Source organism: Zonotrichia leucophrys, chromosome 1 (genome assembly GCF_028769735.1).
Source record: "Zonotrichia leucophrys gambelii isolate GWCS_2022_RI chromosome 1, RI_Zleu_2.0, whole genome shotgun sequence".
Taxonomy (NCBI): domain Eukaryota; kingdom Metazoa; phylum Chordata; class Aves; order Passeriformes; family Passerellidae; genus Zonotrichia; species Zonotrichia leucophrys.
In genome coordinates, this window is record NC_088169.1 from 65,136,316 (window position 1) to 65,159,383 (window position 23,068).

Consider the following 23,068-nt stretch of genomic DNA (forward strand, 5'->3'; position numbering starts at 1 on the left):
TTTGTGAGTGTAAAACCCACAAAGAACATGTTCACTGTGGATTGCAATAGCTAACATTTTTTGTTTACAAAAGGAAGAATGGCAGGGGTATCTATGTTCCCAGGGACTTTGATCCTCTGGAATCTTTCTGTTTGCAAATAATGGAGCAGGAGGTATCAGCAGCTCCAGAAATCTTACCAAGTTACAAAGAATTGCACTGGTTTCCCAGAGTGAATGGAATCCATGTGGTATGTTATTGAGCACTGCCAATTAAGATGACTATTCCATGTGTCTGCAAACATAAGACCCCCTTCCAGAGACGCAGAGGATTTCAAATCTCTCCCTTAAAATGCCTTGCAGTGTTATTTCTTTACACATCTCTTCTTTTGTCTGCTCTATATTTGCTTTCTTGAAGTCCAGTCTGATGTCTGACGCTGGCAGGTAACTATGTAATTTTCAGAAGAATAAAAATATCAAAGCCACAATACCAAAATGACAGCTGAAGTTCAGTGTGCTCTATTTTAGCCTTCTCCTCCCATTTCTAATTTGCAATGGGCTGCTGAAGTTAGCCTCTACCGCATGGCTGCCCATTGTGAAACTGGTGCCCACAATCACTTGCTTTTTCTATGGAACCAGTGGGGCACAAGGGGAATTTCATGATCTCAGTGACAGTGATAACAATGCAGAGTCAGATCCTGACATTCAGGAAAGCTGGTGTTGAAACTTGGCAGTGAAACAAAAAGAGCCCAGTCTTAAACCTCTGTGATAAATTATCCTAGCACTTAGAATTAAATGTGGAGTTGTTTTTAAAACATGCAGGGTCTCTTGCACTGGAGTGGGTCATTCTGAAATATTCTATTTCAGAATAGTTACTTGATATTTGTGTATCCTGTACTTCAACAAGGGTTGCACAAGCAGTTTTAAACACTTCATGATAATGTCTTAAAGCATGCCATAAACATAGCAGAGCATCTTCTTTACAGGCAATGACTTTCCACAAACAGTATCTCACTACTCTGAAAGGCTGTTCTAGACCCTTGGTCCTTTGGTGGTTAGAAGTCTTCTCCTAATCTTCAGAATGAATTTATGTATTCTTAGTACAAACTTGTTTGCTCTTGGGCCAATGTTGAACCTTAGGTTATATATTGTTTTCCCCCTCTGCTCTAAGCTGCTCTGATGTATTTATATAAACAGTAATTTCAGCTCAAATTTAACTTCCCTTGTTTCCTTCTGTTCTTTTTTGTTTAAAATCATGGGTAGTTTCACCTCCTCTTTTGAGACAGGGTTTGCAGTCGTCTGTTTCTCTCTGTTAGTCTTTGGCAATCTTGCACAAGTTTGTTGCTCCTGTTATTAATTTTTTCTTCCCTTGGTTTTTCAGGTGAATGTTTTCAGCCATCAGTTGGGGTGCTCTATGCAGTGAAGGGAGATAGGCCTCTCCAGTGGGAGCTTGGTCCCACCTGTGTCACATCCCATCTATATTAAGAGAGAATACATAGTTTGGGGGTGCTTCTGGTCAGTGTAGAGAGAGCCTGGACAATTAGCTCAAATAAAATGCTTCAGTTTTAGCTAAAGTTTGATGAGATGAATCCTGCTGCCTCTGGACAACCTTATTTGGTAGCAGTCAGTCTCTTGCAAGACCAGGGGATGATCTATGAGTACACCCATGTCACACATGGATATGATTCTCCTCCTCCAAGCTGGCTCCATAGGGCATGAAAACACCTTGCAATCTTTTTAAGAATCAGTTCAATGACACCATGGCATAATGGTTTATCATCTGTTATGCTCCACTGCACTGAGTACATCCCATAGGACAACTCTAGATAGAGGTGGTTCCTTCCACCTGTCCATATGGAAGGTCTGTTCCCCTGATTGATTATCCTTCTGCTTTTCACACTTCAGATCATCCCTGCATAAGAGAGCTCTGCCTGATGAATGCTAATATTGGCATTACAGGTTGTGCCTTATTTAACATCAGGCTCACATTACTAATTTTCTTAAGTCAGTTTAAGATCTTCACTGGATGGCCCCGTGTCTGTACATTTAAGTGATAAGAAACTGTGAATTTGCTCTCATGATTAGTGACAGCATCCTTTATTCACTAATAAGGCTTGGCAATTAATTGTGAAACTTGTGTCTGCACAACAAATTATTCAGCACATGTGTGGCATGTAAGCCCCATGTTCTGGATTCAGTAGATATTTCTTTGAGTCTCACTCCATAGGCATAAAATTATGCCATGAATGAAAGAACATGCTTGAGAAAAGGACTCAAGTGTGATGCCTTGCCAATGTAGTTTGTTAATGTCTGAACAAGTGCAGTCGAGTTTCAATTATTTATGATAATATCTTCTAGCCTGCCAATAAAATAGTGTAATAGGTTTTTGAAAAGTAATGAATTCCTAGAAATATGAGATCTTGTTACTAACATAAATTAAAACTCTGCTGAGAAGTGGGATGAGTACTACCCTTGAGGGTAAAGGGGTTGTTGAGTTCTTTAAATGTGTGGATTAGCAAAATGAGAATTAATGAGCTGTTATTATTTATAGAAGCAACATCTGATCAGTGTTTCCTCATAATTCATACCTCCCAAAACCTGGATGTACTTTGCTTTTTCTCAGCTAAAGGCTTTAGACTCAGCAATATTTCTTCTACAGAAACAAGATTCAGCGGTATTTTAAACAGGTTCTCCATTTTATGTTAGAATAATTATTCCTGATTTATGTTCTGCTTTGCATACAATCGGTCCAGTCCCTACTTAAAATTCTTGTAGTCCCATTCATGTGAAAGAGTCTTTCAACAGTTCAGAGGCAGAACAAGGCAGCTGAGGAGATGCCTGAGACCTGGACTCAGACCAGAGACTTCCTTTGTGATCCTGACCAAGACTCCAAGGGTGCATTCATCCACCTGCAAGACAAGAGAGCTGCATACCTGATCTGTCTCTACACTCAAAGGAGAGAGCAGATCATCAATCAGAGACTATTATTTATACCCTAAATAGTTGTCCTAGATGATGAAGGCTTTATCATTTGTCTGTGCTGTGGTATTTGGTGCTCTGCTTCATGGTGCTCTTTCATGAGTGCCAGAAACTTGCCTGAAAGTCACTCAGCTTTGGTGGTGATTCCTCAGTGAGAATTATTTCTCAAGTAATAGAGCAATTTTTAAATGCATTTTTTGTGTAAGTATCTTTGATAATATTTGGCTTATGGTAGGTAACTCCTAGCACAGCTGCAATTGCATCTTGTCTGTATTGCTGTATCTGTAGTGCTTATCTATACTGCTATCCCTATATAAATAAAGGAGCCATGCCAGTGAGTTTGGCACCAGGAAGAAGTGGAAGGTGGTACACCATGACATACACTTTCATATGCTATGTCTGCATCATCAGTGCTATCCCAGCACCTCTGGCTATATTTTGTACTGTCTGAGAGAGTGAAGTACCTGAATCACAAAGCTCCACCACTTCAGAGTCCTCCTTTAGTGCTGATTTCTAAGCTTTAGCCTCTGTGAATATTTCTGGTCCATAATCTTATTACCTAAACACTCCTATATTGAACAGTCTGAATCACTTACCATGCTGTAAACTAATTTATTCCAGTCTCTTCTGAATGTGTTTGCTTTTGTGTTCTGGTGGATAGAAATATCTCTGTGCTTTCTGCCTCTCACTGCTGGCATCTCATCTATTTCTGCCACTTCTCAGGCTGGCTGGTATTCTCAGAGAGCTGCTGTTTCCTTCAGTGAAAACAACCCATATTTCTCTCTGCATTTCCTGGCTTGTTCCTAGTTCTAGTTTTGCTCTCCTTTTAATTTTCTCTTTAGTCTTAAGTATATTTTCTTTCTGTATCCCCAAGATGATATTTAGTGGTTTCCTTGATGGTTCAGTTCTCTGTTCATATGCCATATTACAATAACCCAAACTCAGATATGTAGGTGTCTTTTCCTATTATTACCATTATTATGTCTGCCACATTCATTACCAACTGGCAGCCACAAGCTTTACATAATAAATAGTTTTCCCCTCAAATACCCTTTACTTCTCCTCTCTCAAGTTTATTTTCCTCTCAGTGTATGGGACAAATTATGTGTGTAACTACATGATTGACAATGGGAGCTATGGGTGTAAATCTCTCTTGTGCTGAAAGGAGAATGGGCCCCCAAGTCTCCTGTCACCGAGGATGCATCCTCATGGGCTTTCTCAGTGCTTCCCCTTTGGGGTTTCCCCTGTCCTCTCCCCCTGGCACAGAATATGCAGCTTGCAGGGAAAAATGTGGCACAAGTCATGGTGAATTAAGCAGATATCAAAATCCCTACTGAAGAATGGGTAAGCTGTGCTGAAAAAGTGCAGAAAGCAGACAGGCACTAAGGAGGATGAATGCAAGCTCTGCCTTGAATAATTAAATGAAACATAAATAAAACAGTGACATGATTTGTTTCCCCACTTACCTCATGAATAGGAGACACCAGTTTTCATTCTTCCTTACTGGAAGGGAAGCATCAAGTTCAGTGATGTTACTCCTGATTTGCAGTGAAGAAAGTGAAAATAAAGGCTTTATTTTGAGAGATGATATTGAGGGAGTTGTTGGAGAATAATGAAGCTACTGGACTGACTAAAGTCTCCCGTTACAGCCTGGTATATGTCAGGGCAGAACTCACACTTTGCCTTTGTGATAAATTGGTATTTATTCTGGAGCAAATATATCTATTATGGTACTAATATGTTTCATGAGTGAGATGGGAGACTGAACCATGACAGAAAGAAAACTGCAAGAGACTTAATTTATTTGGCATGGTAAAGAAGGCTATTCTGTGAGGTATAGCAGATTATAATATAAGAAATAGTGTCATGTGGCAATGTTAGTAGAGTGCTTTAACATTCAACAAAGCAACCTAACTGAAGCAAAAAACCTGGCCACACTGAAGTATATCTTGAAGGGGTTTTTTATGTGTTTTTCTTCAGAGATCATAAACAAGCCACTGAATATTGCTTTTTGCACATGGTGGAAGGCAGTAAGTTGTCCCATTGGTTTCAGTAGAATGAGATGGCTTTTTGTGCAGGCACCACTGTTATTATTCTTTATTAATTTGCTTGGCATCCAAACAGGACTTGCAGACAGACACAGCAAGGTTTTTACCCTGAGGAGCAAAAGAGTGTAATTAATCCTAGCAGTGATTTTAACAGGACATTTCAGGCACTGAAAATTACATCTTGGTTTTAGAACCAGATGTAGAGTAGAGGTATGGACTGATTCTGCAAACTTGTGATGTCTGCCCCACAGAGCCCAAACTTTTTCCCTCCCCTGTCAGCATCTTTCTTCCTCTATGGTCCTTTGACCCTTTGCATTTGGGCTTTGGCATGCAGGAAGGGAGATGTGCTGGAGCTGTACAGCTGCAGTTAGGCACTCCAGATGTCCCTCTAGGAAATACACAGGAGCCACCAGCTCATGGTGGAGCTGTTCCCTCCTGGTGCTTGGCTTGACTGAGATGTACCTGCTGTGTGGGCTGTGTACTCCAAGACAATCTCCTTGCTCAGCAGAAGATTGGAGAAAGCTGCCTAATGCCACATCTGGACAGCAGAACACTCAAGTTCTTAAATATTTTCAGTGTTTTTCAGTGAGACCTAGTGGACTATTACTGTCATATGTGAGTTATTTTTAATAGTGCCATGGTTCTAATTTTTATTTATTCAAGACAAATTCAGTCCTGGAATAAGCAAGGCAGCTCCAAGGCAAACCTTAGGGTCAAATATGAAGTAAGGCTCTAAAAATACACATTTGGCAAGAGGATGGGTACTGGTATGTGAGAAGAGGGCATGACAGAGCTTTTAAACCGTTTGTGGGGTTTATTATAATTCTCTTCATACCTGTGCTTGTAGTTATATGTCTGTGTAAGGATTCACATCCATTTAAGTGGATGGATACTTGAGCCTAGAAAGTACCATTTATGAGTCAATGGCAGTTCACAGGTGATGCACCATTAATATTTTAGTTGATTGAAGCAATTTTGAACACTGAATTAGAGAAATTAAGACTTTACTCAATCTAAAACTAGTTTAACTGGCTTTTTTGGTTGAAATTTTTCTAATTGAAAATGTAACATTACAATCTGCATTAATCATAACAATGATATCCAGATTTTATGTGGCATATGTATTTCTTATTAGTGGTAGTTTCCAGTTATGATGATAATGTGTGAAAAAATTTCCATGGGCTCATGTACTTGCTATAAAAAATATAAGTTCAACCCATAGTCTTTAGTGAACACTTTGTTATGAAGAATCTATAAAAAAATGGCCACTTGGGAAGCAATTACTAATAATTACAGAATCCTTCATCACTGCTTTTGATCTTTTGCATGCATGGATCTAAACCCCTAATATTCACGTTGCTGACAGTACAGCACAGTTCAACAATAGCTTTGATGCCAATAGGAACAAAAGGGCTTTTTAAAAATATTCAATTCAGCAATTACTGTCACAGCTCTACTCCTTAAATGCAACTGTGTGTGTTCTTTGCAGTTAATGAATTCACATTATCCTTCAGGATTCACAATCCTTTTCCCAGCACTTTTAGTTTTAAGGTGTGAATTGTATCAATAGTGATATCCATCATCACTAGGTGCTTGCTCTGTGGGTGGATGGTGCTCTGTGTGTGCAATGCGTACAATTACTTTTGAACTGTAGACAAGATAATAGTCAGGCCATTTCATGCCTTAGGCCAGGGACATCTGCCAAGCATATAGTGTACTCTATCAATAGGTCTTCAATCTTTTGCATCCCATGAAATTAATTTTTCCTGGGGCTATAGATAATTTGTCTTGTCTAATGAAAGTATAGCTATTTCACCAACAACAGACAATAATTCTGGAAGCTTGTATTATAGAAAATACTTGTCTTCTTTTTAAATGTGAGAAGCTGATTTGTTCAGTGAAAATAGTTCAATTTTCTTGAGAATTATGAAAATAAAACATAGGATGTGTCAAATACACAAACACCTTCTGCTAAGGAAAAGGTATTTAGAATAAGTCTGGAATGTAAAGACATATGGGATATATGAGATATATTTCTATATGACTTGTGTCACACACATAAGTCATGTAAGGTGAAATATAGCCACAATCGTTCACTCACTACACTGAAGAACTACAAAATCCTGGATATGGAGAAGGTGAATAAGGGCTAAACATTCAGTGTTTCATCCTGGGGAAGGATAAATGTCCCTCAGATGGACTGCTTGGGAGACATGTTCAAAACCACCAGAAGAAGGTGATTCTCTGTATAACAGGCAATGAACCCATGGGTTTCCCTGCCAAAGGGTGTTACGAATGCAAAAGTTCAAGAAGAGACTGAAAAGGAGCACTTGAAAGAGAGATTTACAAAGGATCATTAAGCAGGTGAAGCACATGAGGTTTAGAAAACCTGCTCAGTTGAAAGGAGTAAGAAGCTGAGATGGTGTGTGTGGGGAAATGTTGTAAATGTTCTTCCATTTCATAACTTGCAATGGATGTGGCTTATGGCTCTGCTGGAGGCTGGAAGTGGGCTAGGCAGACCCTTTGTTTGAACCAAATAGATCCTCCTGTAAACCGAGGCAGTGGGGTGGAAGGTAGCAATTGCAGGCAACACCCTGAACAAAGGCAGGCATCTCTTAATGCCTGTCCTGGAAAGATGACAGTAGCGGAAATCAGTTGAAGTCATGCATGTCTGGGGCCTTCAGGAACAGGCCCTGAGATCTGTCTGGCTTGGCAGTCCTTTCTTATCCTTTTAAAGCCTTTAAGTCATTTATTTCCAGAGGATTTTGAGTGCCTGCTATGGCAGCTGGAAGTTTGCCACTGTTGTTCTACATCTGTATCTCTGGGGATTTGCTGGATGTTTTGGTTGAGTCAATTCCACTTTAAATACACTTCAAATTTTAAATGGTGATGCCAGTAGCAGATTCAGTCAGCAACAACATAAACAAATAGGGCTCCTTCATCTCTGCTCAGACTCTTGTGCCACAATTCCCAATATGCTTCAAGAGCATGAAGTGGCTGTAGAGTTTCAATGACCTCACTTATCTCCTTCTGTCAGCTTAAACATGAAAAACTCCTCAATAAATCATGTAATTGCAAGTTACACAGAGATAGCAGTCTGAAACTTGCAGTATTAGGGTTCTACCTGTAATTTGCTTCCCTTGAAGCCAAAAAATTATGCCTTGTGTTCCCACTACTCCCCTACTTTGTCTTTTGCATTCACAACCCTTGTGGACTTTACAGAGGACTTGTGAGCTTCCTTCTACATTAATCAGTGCAGGTTTTCAGTCTCCAATGAATCAGCTTTTGCCATGTAGTGTTTCCACTGCAGGGCGAACCCCTTTGCTTCTCTTTGGAAATTTCTTGAAGAAGAGCTGGGATACTAAAAAGCCTGCCTATATTCACAAGTGAATCAGTTGGTTTAACAAAAGATATTGTATCTTCCTGAATACTTTGTCTTTTTGAGATCCTTCAATGGTCTCTATTATAGCAGAACTATGTTGAGAAATAGCCAGTGCAGCAGGAAAGCTATCAATGGTTTATTAAAAAACACATTAACTATTTTGATCACAGAATGAGTTCCCATTTTTATGAAGTTTGCGTCATTTGGAAATAACTTTAAGTGACCTTTAGAGTAAAAGATAGATATCTACATTTTGCATTTTCCTTCTTGTACAGAATACTGATAGATAGCCTTGTCTAAGAAAATAATTTGAGATAATAATATATTCATGAGCAGACATGTCTTGGAGCAAAAGTGTTTACAGATAAGTTAATACCTTCATGTGTCTTGGTTTTATTTAATATATACATTTTAGACCTGACCCTCTGTACTTTGCAGAAGAGATCTCTAATTTTGTAGGGAGGCAAGGCTATATCCTGACTTGATGAAGTAAGTTTGGGACCATGGAGTTAGTGCAGCCCTGAGTGAGACCGATGCTACAGAACACCCTGGTGAGAGCCTTCCTGGGCTGTGACTATCTGAAACCTCCTTTGCCTTCTTCATCCTGCTAATATGTTATTATGTGATATCTGACTGCTTTTGGCATGCTCTTCACCCTACTGAGTGCCTACAGGAATTATACTTGCCTTTATTCCCCCACAAACTCAGCAAAAAGTAGATTAATGCACTCTCTGTTCCTCCTACTTTTCCTCCTACTCACTCATTTGCTTCAGGCACCAATAAACTCAGCAATTATAAGAGCAGCAGCAGCAGCAGCAGCTTCCAAACAATGGATTTGGCCAATAAGAAAGGCATTCTTCAAACCTGCACTCTGCTGCTCAGCCCAGAGTCAGAACAAAGCCTGCACCTCCCAGCAGCAAGGAAGGCAAATGTGCTAAAAGAGAGGCTTGCAAACACTCTTCCCTTCCTCCCTTGCCAAAGGTAAATACTGAACTAGTTTGCAAACCCAGCTGAGGGTGAGGAGCTGTTTTTCCCAATGTGTTTAAAAAATGAGCTTCACTTTCCTTTGCCTGGGACAGCACCTCCTGATGAATAATTGTGAAGCAGAAATCTTGGGAAAATTTCATAAGAAATGAAAACAGGGGGATGGAGAGTCACTTGATGGGGAGCACTGGCTGCCCACACAGGGGTCTCTGTATTTAACATTGCACTGAGGGTGTTTCATCCCCAGCCTCAGATTTCAGACTGTCACTCTTGGTAACATTTCATTAGCTGCAGCAGGGGGAATGCTGCAAGAACTGACACATTATACTAAGCCGAAGCTTTCTAATTTGCTTATGTGAATAAATTAGGGACTTCACTGGCTTACATTTTATTATGAGGTACAAACTCTTTGAATAGTTATTAACTTTCTCAGGTGAGTCAGCATCAGAAGACAGCAACATTGAGGTCCTTTTTTGCAGACCTCAACAAAGTCTGCTGGATCTCACCATCAGGGGCAAAAGGATCTGCAGTGGTCACCAGCCCTTATTCCTTTCTCAAAGCTGGGGGAAATTGAGTTTTCCTTTCATAATAAATTACATGCCAGCTTAGAACTTACCAAGATTTATAAGGCCAGATTCTGGCCTCGGCTGGCTTCAATGTGGCAGCACTTAACATCTAAGGACAGAGCATAGTTCACCTTTCAATGAGTCTCCTTCCCTGTCTGTTGACAGGCAGTGTTTTGGATTTAAGATGAAGTTGCAAAGTCAGAGTGGAGACCTTATTGAACATTCCTTCTTTTATTTTTTTGTTTGTTCCCCTTAATCAGAACCAACACCAATAAATGTCGCTCACACTAAACATTTATATATTTCTACCTCCTGGATGGGAACTTGTGGGACCCTTTGCTTTGATAGTCACTCTGCATCTGAGTCATATTTTGAGCTTCTCAACCAGCAGGTCTGTTCAATTACTATGTCTTTTCCTGAAGGACAAAGGGGTGTCCCTGTTAGCAGTCTTTTATAGAGCTTGCCCTGTGGACTGTATTTCTTTTGTGTCTGCAAAAATGCCACAGGGCAGATGAGAGGTGTGCCTTCTGCAGTTAAAAAAAATTAATTAAAATAGTATTGCCAATTGAGAAAGTCAGTGAGGACTTTGACCTTTAGAATAAGCACTGCCAGAAATAAAATAAAGTGTCAGGCTGTTGTAAGAATTAAGTGTATTACTGAGTCTAGTGGGAAGGAATCCAGCATCTTAAATGGAGGGCACTGGAGTCTCTTGTTGATTGCAAATGACACTGCAATGCAAATCATGAGTGATGTTTCAGGCTATTCTCTTCCCCTCTTCCCTCTCCAGTGATCTCTGTGTGCTCACTTAATCAAAGGAGGAGTTAAGTCTCCCAGAGTTGCACAGTGACCCACACATCCAAATGTGAACCCACAAAATCCTGAATAGATGAAATCTGCTGAAATATAGGAGGAGAGAAGATCCTAGGAATCTAATATTTGATCAATGTAAGGCAGTGCTTGTTAAGGCAAGTGTCTGTAGGATGGTGGGGGGTGGGAAGCAGAATAATAATTGGAAAAGGAGTATCTCAGGACAGTTTTTCTCTCTTAATATTTCCCTCCTTCTGCCTCTCAGAAGACTTTGAAGGTGATGCAGTGTCTCTGCTCCATTTCTTGTATAGACAGGATGAAGGATTTGTTATTTTAAGAATGTGGACTTTGTCAGCCTCTAAGTCCACATTATACAGAGTGAGGATCAGCTATCTTTCTCTGTGTTTATACCAGGCCATGAAATGCAACACTGGCTGATGAATGCTCCCTAGGATCCTAAGGCTGATAGCTGATGTTCCAAGAGTACCCAAAGAACAAAATAGGATATAAATCCCTTCTAAAACAAATGTAAGAGGAAATGTAACTCTTCTGCAGGAAGGGAATTTTCATTTCACCCATGTGTGCCAGGAGGTCTGTTAAGTAACCAACATGCTTAGAGCTTTAAAAAGGAGTGTAACATGGTCTCTGTGGACAATTATACTTCACTTTAAACACATGAATTACCAGCAGAATAGGAAGGAGAATATATCTGAGGCAAAATGTCTCCATAAACCATCGTAATAACCAGGAGGCTGATCTTTCGTGTCTCTCATTTGGACTTTCTGCCACTGCCCATTCTGCATTGCAATGCTCATTATAAGCTGAAAAGTCGTTCTGAATTTTACTTTTAAACCACCAGCAACCATTTTGCTAAAAAGCTGAGCCATTTATATTTTCTAAGCCTGTCCTCACGGGTATCAGAACAATACTGTGAAGAATAAAAAGAGCAATTGCCATGAGTCTTCTTTGAGAGGGGTGAGTGTTAACAACCCATCTGCCCCAGGGGCTCAGTTGCTCTTGGAACTAAGGGGCTCAGTGGTTGGGTACTCCTCTGATCTGCACAAGGCCATGTGGCAAAGATGGCAAGGGCTGAGATCAGGAATTTGTGGCTCTCCAGACAGACCTCCTTCCACTGTGACCTTGAAAATTCAGAATTATAAATCCCTCTCCTCATATGCATTATTTAATAAAGAAGAACCTTTTCTTAAATATTCAAAAAGCCAGACACCTTGCATTTCTTCCCTCTCTTCTACTGTCTTTGTGATTCTCTCTCAAGAGCTAAGCCTATTTAAGTTTCCTATAATGATGCATATTGTAAAAGTTTATTACAACCGAATTTAATGGCTGGGAAGCAGAAGTCTGCAGGCTGAAACATTATATCAAAGGTAACCTTTGGATAGAAAATTTTGCAGACATGGTAAATTTAATCCGACTCAAGTATTTAACTCTTCACAATATATTTCTCATATCTCTCTAAGGTGGGGAGAAAAGAGGCTTGATTTCCCTCCTATCTTGCATAATTATTTATATTTCTGCAAAGTGGATACAAAGTTCTTCAGAATCCCAGTGGCAGGATTTTCCATGCCATGTCTGGAGAAGCTGAGAAGTGCAGAAGGGATCAAGCAACAGAGAACTGGGGGGTAACAATCTTCGTTCTGTTGCCTTAACACAAGTATTTAGCATCATTTGAGATGCCCTAAAGAACCTTACCTGGCCTCCAACTGCCACTCCAGAATTGCATGGATTTCCCACAGATCTTACGTCACACATGCCAAGTCTGGGATCTGAGATACCCTAGGGAATTTTGGGTGGCACCAAATGCTTATGTTTAGGCAGTTGACTCAAGTTCTAATTAACTTGACTGCCTGATTCTGGCTGAATTCACTGAGATGAGAGAAATGTGAAGTTTGTTATAGGCAGTCTGAGTATAGCCTTTAGTTCTTGCTCAGTGGAAAACCAACTCACTTGACTTCCATCACATAGGCTAACCCCTTTGGTAGCACTTTGGGCATCTTTTGGACCTTGATGAATTAGATGTGAGCTCAGAGAAGGAGAACACAAGCCTCAAGCAAAATCTTTAGAAACCTCCTGTAGACTTCCTTGCCTTGGCTTTGCCAGTTGCATGTGATACAAGCCCAAGAGTTGGAGAAAGGATTGCCTGAAAATCAGGATTTCTTTTGTTATTAATCAGCTCCTGGATGCTTGGGATTAAATCTTTTCACAGCTTGGTACCTCAGCATCCTCTTCAATAGCTGGGGGTCATGACACTGACATCCCTTCTCATGAGCTTTGACAGGTTATGGAAAAGACTGTGATATCACCTGATTTTGGGAAAAACTGAAGACAGTTTGGTAAGTATACTGGGATATCTCATGGAGAAACTAGATCCTGTGTGTGCCTTCCCAGCTTCAGGATCATGCTATGGATGGATGCAAAATCTTCTCCTCTAGCAAGGAAATACTGCATTCTGTAACTCTAAGCAACAAATTGTGGCATCTGACTTGAAATAAAACCAGAAAAGAAGCACAGAAATTCTCGGAGGTATGATTGCTACTGGTCCCCATCACAGTTGTTATAAAGCTTGATCTAGCATATATAATAATCTGACACTGATCTAGTGAAGTCCTTGCACACTTTGAACAAGTATTTAATTTTCTCTGTTGCTTTTACTTTGGTTCAGTCCTTTACTATTTATATTTTCTCCTAATTACCCAGGAAACCTATTGTGTTTCTTCTAGTACTTAGAAATTCTTCCGCTGACTATGTTCATGATCTATAGTGCACAATCTGAGCTCCAGGTGACAAATCACCTAGAGAGGGAGCCTAAGACTTCCCATGGCCAAGTGAGTGCAAATTATCTAGTCCTAGAGCAATCAGTTCTTCCATCAAAAAGGACATTGATCCCCACCACTGTCAGGAATACTCACTATGTTTATGTAAAGCCAAGCTCAGTTTTCACACAGCATTTGACCTTGGCTCCTTATGGTGATGTTTGTAATCTTCAGTAGGTATGAAGTTAAAACACTCTCTTAGGCTGTCTAATATGATTCAACAAAAATTACTCTAAAATTGGGAAGCTATTTTAAGAAATGGAAATACCCTTTTTGAAGGTAATTTGAACCATTTTGCATCATGCCATGAGACTGACATCAGTCTCAGTGTAGGGAGATTATTAAAAAATCCCAGGAAAATATTGTTCTTTTCTATTACATTGTCTGATATTTCTGGTAATATATTTAGGAGGTGAATTGAAACAACACTCCGTAGGTTTCATTACTCCAGCTCCCCAGTGGATTTTTTTTTCTGAGTTCAAGGCTCAGAAAAAAAATTTGTTTCTGACTAAACAATTTCCCTGTTTAGTCTTCTAAAATGTTTTCAAGTGTAGAGTTCCCTGGACTCTTGGTTCTCTTGGTGTGTTGGTGGTAGATAGGTTTCACAGCTAATTCTCCTTTAAGTGGAAAGAAGGCCATTTCCAGGCTCAAGGGCAGCTCCTACTTATATGTTTAATTTAGTTGAATGACTTCAATTTCAATGTTAAATTTAATATACTTGTATTAATATCCTTAATTCTTTCACATGATTAGGAATCTTGTCCTCATATGGACTCACCTATGTTTGATCCCAGAAAAATTCTGCACACATCCTTGTTCAGACTTAGCAGCATGCCTCTTTGTAGCATGAAGCTGAGGGAGAGACTGGATCAGGTTAGATAGCAGGGGAGAAAGGGAATGGTGGGAGGCATACCCCAGTAAAGCATGCACCAGCATGTGCATGTTGTGTATGGACACACGTTCTGGGTTTGCACAGCACCTTTCCTTGGGGCTGGTAACATCAGTAATTGATATCAGCATTATGATGGGGGCTGTGAAAGATATCTGATGAAGCTTTCCTAGGGGATAACTAATTTTTCAAGGTATTACTTTGTTACAAGAAATTCATTATACAAGACGATGGGCATGGGGTTGATAGCCACCTCCTGCAGAGCAATAATCCTTTGTCTTTTGGATGTATGGGTGTGCCATTGTCATAGCCTCTTGTAACAGGGATGATATTCAGCAAGTGAACAGGGCTCAACTGAGCCACTGGAAAGCTGCATTTGATGTGCAAATGAGCAGGCCTGTTCAATAGGGTACACATGTCCCAAGTGTGTGTACATGAAACTCCACTTAATGCCTGCCAGAGCCTGCAAATAACCCAGTGTATCAGATAAGGACTGGGACCCCTTGGGGGACTGCTTATCTTAATGTCACTAGCGGGAGTAAATTGAGTTTTCAGTCTGGAAAAGCCTTTCATTCAAAGTGAGCAGCTTTGACATGTGCTGCAGCCCTGATTAGGGAATAAACTCATCAACCGAAGGTTGAAAATTATCATACCTAACCAGAAAGAGCAGGAAGAAGCTTTCTGGTATATCCTAAATGCCTCTGTCCCTGAAAACAAAGATTTTAGCAAAAAAACCCCAAACAAAATATTCGCATGTAATTTTTCCTCACAAAGGTACAATAAAAATATCTTTGCACTTGCACAGCATTGTGGAGGAAAGAGAAAGAAGTGAGATCTCATCCCACTAAAAGACACAGAAATGTCCTGCATGTGTCTATTTCTTGCCAAACTGTGAAACTCAGACAAGCTGTTACTGTTTCCAAAGAGGCTTTGTACCTGCCAAAGATCTACTCAGAACATCCTAAAATTAAGCCAGGGTGACAGATCATGTCTATACAAAGAGCATAAAACTTCAGATGTTATGCCTTGAGCTCCAGTACAACAGAAACAGGCCTAAGTGAAGTGGCTTAGTACAATGGGAAAAATCAGATAATGCCATTAGAAGGAACAACTTTATGTGAAACCAAAATAATTCAGATTATGTAGTCTGCTTCTGCTTAAGACAGGGTAAAGACAAACAAACTTGATTTTAACAGAACTGCTTGGAGAAAAATAAAGGACTAGTCAGTCTGAATAGAAGTGACGAAGTCTGGTCCTACAATGTTAAATGAAATAAACCAAATCTTTCTCCCCTGAATGCAGGAACTGAAAGAGTCTGTTCTTGAAAACATCTATTTTTCTGTACTCAGAGGCTGTGTCAAATCATTTCCTAATGGTAGACAGATCAAATTCCAGCTATGTTAAGGGGTACTTGAAAGAGCAGAAACATTTGAAGTGAAATACCTAGAGTTAGATCCAGGAGGGTCAGGACTAATTTGTGAATCATCAAAAGGCCCAAAGGCAACCTGCATATAAGTGCCCAATTTTGTGGTTTAGTTTGTCATCATCATAAAAATTGATTCTTCTGTGCTGCATGACTAATATTTATAGGCAAGACTTACTGATGGAATGGGGGTTATAATAAAACCTTTTGTCTGCCCAGGTAAGATAAGGCTCGTGCACAAATTTACTGTGCTCTCACTGCTCTGTGGTAACTCTCCTCAGAGCCTCTCCACTGGTGGGATTTATTGCACATATAAAAGTATATATCTTGCTTAAGCCTACTGCTGGAGACTCACTTGAGGATCAGTCTGCATCCAAGAAAACTATTTCACATCAAAGCATTTTCAGACTTCCCCAGTCTAGGTGCTGAGTTTTGCTACTGGTGGATTATTTTGGCATAAGAGTGACTGGAAAGAGATTTTTGGCTTGTAATGGCCAAAGGTTACTTATTACAAAATTTTGTTAACCACAGAGATAGAGAAGATACAGCCTGAAAATTAGAGAATTAGTTTTATGTAAAAGCATCCAATTAAATAAAAGGTAAAATACAGTGTAATTTACTAGGATAGTGGAAGAGAAAAATAGAGAAGTTGTAAAAGGGAATAAAAGTGACACATACAGGAATTCTAGCAAAAAATGGCTTTTGTTTTATGGATGCAATCACCTTGCATAATTAAATGTGGCTTCCTAGGCAGGGGTCAGTCTTCATTCATGCCATCATCACAGAGGTGAGGAAATGATTTCCCTAGGGAAGGCACTGCAAATGACAGCAGAAAAAAACCTGTGAAAAATCATTATAAAATGTGCAACCACTGCACTATCTTTCACTATGGTTTAACCCATTCCTGTACACCCAGCAATAAGCCATGCTGCTTTGAAGTGTTGTTGCTCTCTTTTGTCTTTATGATACAAACCATACCAAAAGCCAGCAGGTACAGTGAACCAAAGGGATTTTCTTTGAGCCACGTCTCATGATGCTGTGGTTAAATGCAATGATTGTACAGAATCTTGATGCTACAGGGCTGGCTGCCATTTGTTGCACTAATGTCTTATTCCTTTTTTTTCCCTCCACCCCTGCTGTGAGCACTAGTGGAAGAGGCAGAAAGCAGGGCAGTGCAGAAAGGCCCCACTGTGCTCCTTGTTCTGGAGATGTGTTAGCTCTCCAGTGAGTATTCCAGAGCTTGCTGTTTCAGTCAGGCTTCTCTGAGGCATGCTGAGTGCTCTTATCCACTACCCATGACATGCCTTGAGTCAGCTGGAATGCAAAATATGCTTGTTGGGAGTTGCAAGAAGTCTGTGCCAACATTGTGGGGTTTATCATTTAGCTCTCTGGTTAATGTTCTTTTGTAGAAATTTTTCAGTTCTCTTTTACTGTGATTTGATGCTGATTGCTGGGAAAATAATTATTTGAGTGCTGATGCTCTGTGCTAGGCTGATAGCACATGTGACACAGATTCAAAGCCTCTTAGATGTGACTCTTTTACTGGACTGCCTGGACGTCTGGAGGATGAAGGTGCTATGATTTCACGTTCAGGTTTGAAGAGATTTGTCCTTCTCCCAAGTTATTCCTGTCTGCTTCTTGCCTGTCCTCATAATTATATCTGGCACTTGATTGAGATGGAAGAAGATGAGCAGCCAGATGTTGCAGTCTCCCTCATGCCTTGTGGGCTATTTAAAACCTCACTCACATTTTAAATCCTCCTGCACTCATTTTACACTGCAAAAACTTACCTCAGACGGTGTGATGGGAATCTGGCCCCTGATGTCTTTATGCTGGTGGGGTGATTCAGGAAAGAACGAAACCCCTGTGACAGCCTTTGCAGAAAGAGGGACTTTGGAGTACTTGCTGCCCCTCTCAAGGGTGAGGTTGTCCCCTCCAGTGGCCATGCATTTCCTTACCTGGTCCCTCCTCACCTTTCCCCTGTGTCCAGAGATGTGACCATCTACGTAGTGCTGTGGGGCTTGGTGAGAAGAGGGAGATGCAGTTTCTAGGGGCACAGATGGGCAGCAGGTCTGCAGAGCTGCCCCTTCAGGGTTGTGTGGTGGTTGGACAGCTGAAAGCTCCACCTCAAAGGCTTCTGCCTTAAAAGTGCTGCCATTAACTAGCACTGACTTGTGCTAAGCTTATGTCTGTACTCTCATAAGCATTATGGCCCCTGTACCCCGGTTTTCAAAGGTGCTGAATGTGCTCAGGTAACCAATTCATTCTTACAAGTCATGGGACATGTTTTCTCACACTCTTCCAGCCTGTGTTTGCACCTGTCAGTAGATCTAAGTTGTGATACGGCATTTGGGAAAATGCCTTTTGCAGAGCAGAAGTTATTTACCCAGCCCTGGAATATTTTGCTTGACAGAGGCAGTCTTTGATCTTTTGTTCTGGGGCTTTAAGAGTTGCACATCCAGTCTCCAGCAGAATGGTAGCCAGAGCCTTTTGTAGGTAATCTCCTTTAAATGCCAAGTCACTTTGGCTACCTCAGGGTCTGAAGATTTCTCGTTTATAAATTACATGATTTTCCTGAGAAGTGGATTCACATTTTAATCTGCATTTGAGCATCTACCTTGCAAATCCGTTTAAGCAGCTTAAATTATTTGGCAAGGCAGTGGAACCCCAAAGTGTGAGTTAGCTTTCCCAAGGAAGATTTTTCACTCATGCAAATTTGAGTTTCAAATATCACCAGCAGAAAAGCAGAACAAAGAAGGAACCCAACCACCTAAACAGAGATTTCTCATTACACCTGGTTGGCTTTGTTTTTCAGATTGTGAATGAACCACCAAATCAATGCACAGAAACACTTCCACACTGGTAGTCACCTATTGTATAACGAATGTACCATAATTCATTTAGAAAAATGAAAATACCAGAGGGCCCCAGGCAGCCAATTAAAAATTTTTCCTAAGTTCAGATAATGCCTCAAGATCTATTTTTATACCTGCTGACAAATTAGGCCTATACTTTTTTCCTTCCTGAATATAATTCTTGCACAGTTAAGCACATAGTAACTTTCCATTGCTTTTCTCTGATGTTTTACTGTTTCAAGAGTTAAAATACAGCAATTCACAAAGAAATGGACCAAAGACAGGTAGCCAGGTAGGTGCATTATTCTTCTGCAGTCAGATGCCTCATGAATCACTGCCCTTGTAACAATTTTAATTAACTCAATATATTTCCCATCAGGAATTTAAAACAAACAACCATTTCAGAGGGAGTTACAACATTTCAGAGGAGAGGTACTGACTGTGCACCTCTCACAAACAGCAATATGCATACAGGAGGAGGAAGAGTTTAGAGAAACTGCTTTAAGAAGTGTTGTGTCTCTAGAGCTGCCTCTTTCACAGCTCCCTTTCTACCTCCAGCTCCTACCTATGCAGCATTACTAATTTACCTTGACAATTGACACTCATTGTGTTTCCAGCAACAAAATCTGTAGTGACACAGTGACTTAGCGTTTCTGTGTTTCCTGGGAGTGCAAAGGGAATTGTGCTGTGTGCTGCTGCCTGACCCTCATTATGTATTGCATCTGTTCTGGCTGGGTGCTGAGAGAAGCGCTAATTCCTATCTTGCCATCTGCCTGAAATTGTCGTAGTCCTTCAAAGCTGTAGACGCATTTTGTGTTGTTCCATACGATTTGTGCATCTAATTGGGACTCTGAGAACGTTTTGGGTCGTGTGTCCTGGCTGTAAGGTAGAAGGTAGCTCAGGAGGGTGTGCAGCCTCTCACATGCCCTGTGGGTAGCTGGGTGCCAAATCCTGATGTCTCTTGGGTGGGAGAGAGGCTCTGGGTCGGTGCTGTACGCAGCATGGTGTGCTGCTCATGGAGAGGCACTGAGGGACAGCGAGTGCTGGAGCCCAGAAGCCATCCCATGTCACCTGGCACCTCAGCAGCACCATCAGTCCTGTCCTGCCCCCTTTGCATTTTCTTTCATAACCTCAGGGAAAGGAATATATGCTCTGGAAACATAGTTCCAGAGTTTAGGCTTGAGGAAAGGGTGAGAGAAAGAGGAGGAGAAATCCCTCTGCTTCGAACTTCATCTTTAATTACTGCCTTTCCCCTGCATGACTTCCACCCCCACGGCTGGCACGGGCTTCAAACAATAGCTATGGGTGAAGCCTCCAAAGTTAAATCTACATCACCAGTACACAGGAAGCCCTGGTGAGAGCAGCTCCCACACTGAGGGCAGTGGAGGGGTATATGAGCAAGCAGCCCACCTATCTGTCTGTTTGTCCACCCTCTATCTATCCATCCATCCATCCATCCATCCATCCTTGCTGCCACCATCACTACCTTTGGGAGCTCACTGCTTCTAGCCCAGCCTTTCAGTGAAGGCACCACGGAGAAACAGCCAGCAGCAAGCAAAGACTATTTGTTATTTTACGTCATCTCAGGAGAATCTCCTTCAGCACTGGACACCACTGCAGGGCCAAGCTGTCAGCAGCTTGATGGGACACAGATGTGGCACAGGGAGGTCTGATCTGCCTTAGTCTGTCCCAGGAGCAATCCCATTTATCTTCCCTCTAACCTGCTGTGGCACACAGGGTCTGACCTTACCTGGCACCTGCTTATCTTGGCAGCTGCCACCAGCGTGGGAGTGCCCCGAGGGCACAGCACCTGGGCAATAGAAAGGAGATGCTGCAGAAAGTGACTGTAAACCTTTATGTGGACACTCTCTCTGACTTGGGAAATCCCTGAGCTACCAACTCTTGTTAGAGGATAAAGCTGTGTTTTCTGCACAAATATCTCAGTATGTTTTTTCTGGAGTCATACTACTCTGCCAGCATTCTCCTCTGGCCCATCTCACGGGTTCCTGGGCTGGATGATCTTCCCATCCTGACTTGGCCAGGATAGAAATTTGCTCTTCACCTGGCATTTCCCAGCAAAGCAAATAATAGCTAATGAGCTCACTGCTGACATTAAACATTTCAGAAGGTATTTTTAAAAATAATTCTGTTTATTTATAATTATATATATTAAAAAAAAGATAATTCTGTTTGCTTCCAAAGGAAATAAAGCTATGAAAGCAACTGCATGGACTTTACACAGGAACCTCTGAGAGAAGGAATTTGTAGGCTGCAAATTTATAGTTTTTTATTGGCTTTATCTGTTAGGTTACAAATAAAAGCTTTGACATGGATAAATGCCATCATGCATGTGTAAAGTCAGTAAGAAAATTCTCAAAAATCCAATAATTGACAAATGCACTAGGTCACACATGTATACCTGAGTTACTTACATTAAACATATTGAATTACCTAATTTTGAGAAGACCAACAGACACATGAGGTTGTCTGAGTTTTTCCTGATGGAGGATAAGTGTGAAGTGTCAGGATGCAAGGGTGAGAGGTGTCCTCCATGGAGAGTGGCTCCGTGCCACCAGGACTGTGTTATTTACTGTCATAGGGATCACTGGGCATGGGGAGAGGCACGGATACCCTCTGTTAGTGCTGGCATGGACACCCCCAGCACAGCCCAGCACAGCTGCTGCCATTACCCCTGCCAAGCTGTCCAGCTGGACATCAGGAGGCTTTTCCCCTTTCCCTCTGGGAATAATTAAGATTTTTCCTAGAGCAGGCCTGGTGAGGAAGTGGGTTTGCCACAGGTCATTTGGAAGCATTTGCTAATGACCTCCTTGGTTCCAGTGCTGAATGCTAATTTACATTATGAATTTCATTCGATGGCTGTACTTTCTGCCAGAAATGCTGACTCAAGATGCCATGAGGTGAAGCTGTTGGAGCTAGCAGAGATGTTTAGTAAATCTGCTAAAGGCTGCACTAATCAGGAAAGAAAGGGATAAAAATTCTGATTAGAAGTGACATCATTTTACTTAATGTAATTTTTTAAATGCTTTTAAGGACAGCATCACACTGAAGCGTCATATAGTATCTGCATCTTAAAGCTAAGTTAAAAAAGCCTTGCATATAATATCCAGATCTAATCTTACCCTGCCAGCCAGCAAGTTTCCAGGAAAAGGAGTGAGGATCTGTAATTTAATAGCATTCAGTATAATTAGCAACTGATGCCAAGAGAAGAAAATGTAGAATTAGCTGTACTAACTTTGAAGGGCCTGAAACAAAGGGGGAATATGCATGAATAGCTAGAGATTCCTCAGATAATAGTAATGTCATAAATTTAGAATATTATAACATACTTTCTAAAGCGAAGTAATTTCATATTCCAAGTAGAGAGCAAATACAAAGAGCTTTCCTAAAGCATGCTGTAGATTAATGAATTTCAAACAGCAACATCAAAGTAAATCTAACAATAACACTGCCACAAATAAAAAATATGATGGGAAGCAGTTAAAATATAAAGACAAAGGGCCAATTTTTTCTCACATTATCCTGGTGTAAATCCAGCGCAACTTCGTAAATCTCCTCTGCGACTCTGGGTCTAGAGATGGGAGTGACAAAGAACAGAATTTGATTCATGCTTACATTAAAAGAGTATAGAGCCATGAAAGAAAAAAGCCTGAGGGTTTTTAGGAGATGAGAGATCTTGAAAGCAGGGAGAGAAACGCTCTGGAGGAAATGCTCGGAAAGGCAGGGCTGTCTTTTGCTATAGTGTGTTGTTATCCCAGTGTGTTGTAGGATCCACATTCCAGTGAATGCTGATCTCCAAGGCACGGGAGTAGACGCTCCAGAAACCCAGCGGATCAAAAGGGACCTGAAGAGACAGATAACGTGTGTGGGGCTTGGAAACATCCAGGGCTGGGGCAGAATGTAAAGCACCCTTATGAGCACGGCTTTGCTCCTAGAGAAGGAGGACACCTCCAAGACAGCTGTCTCCTGGGCCATCTCTGTGCATGCTGCCCGTGCCAGCGTGCAGAGCTGGAGGTGGAGGGGGCTCGGGCTGGCCAGGGGGCAAAGCCACGTGGGGCAGCCGTGGTGCACAGCCCCTCTGAGTGGGGCAGCCCACGGGGGACAGAACTGCAGCCACGTCAGGGGCGAAGGCAGAGACCTCCAGGCTGGGACTTCCACACCAAGGGAAGCAGACAGGAGAGGTTACCTGACCCATCGTCACCAAGGCACCTTCTGTTTCCAGTGTCAACCACTTTGAACCAGCTGCAGCTTTACCCTCAGGTGGCTGAGCAAACGGATGATCTCCCTCTGCTGCAAGTCTGATTAGAGGG

At 41.3% G+C, this 23,068-nt stretch overlaps 1 protein-coding gene across 1 annotated transcript in view; it reads left to right on the plus strand.

Moving 5' to 3' along the window:
* LHFPL6 (LHFPL tetraspan subfamily member 6) overlaps positions 1-23,068 on the plus strand; it is a 135,976-nt gene that overhangs the window by 26,247 nt on the left and 86,661 nt on the right. The window lies entirely within an intron of this gene.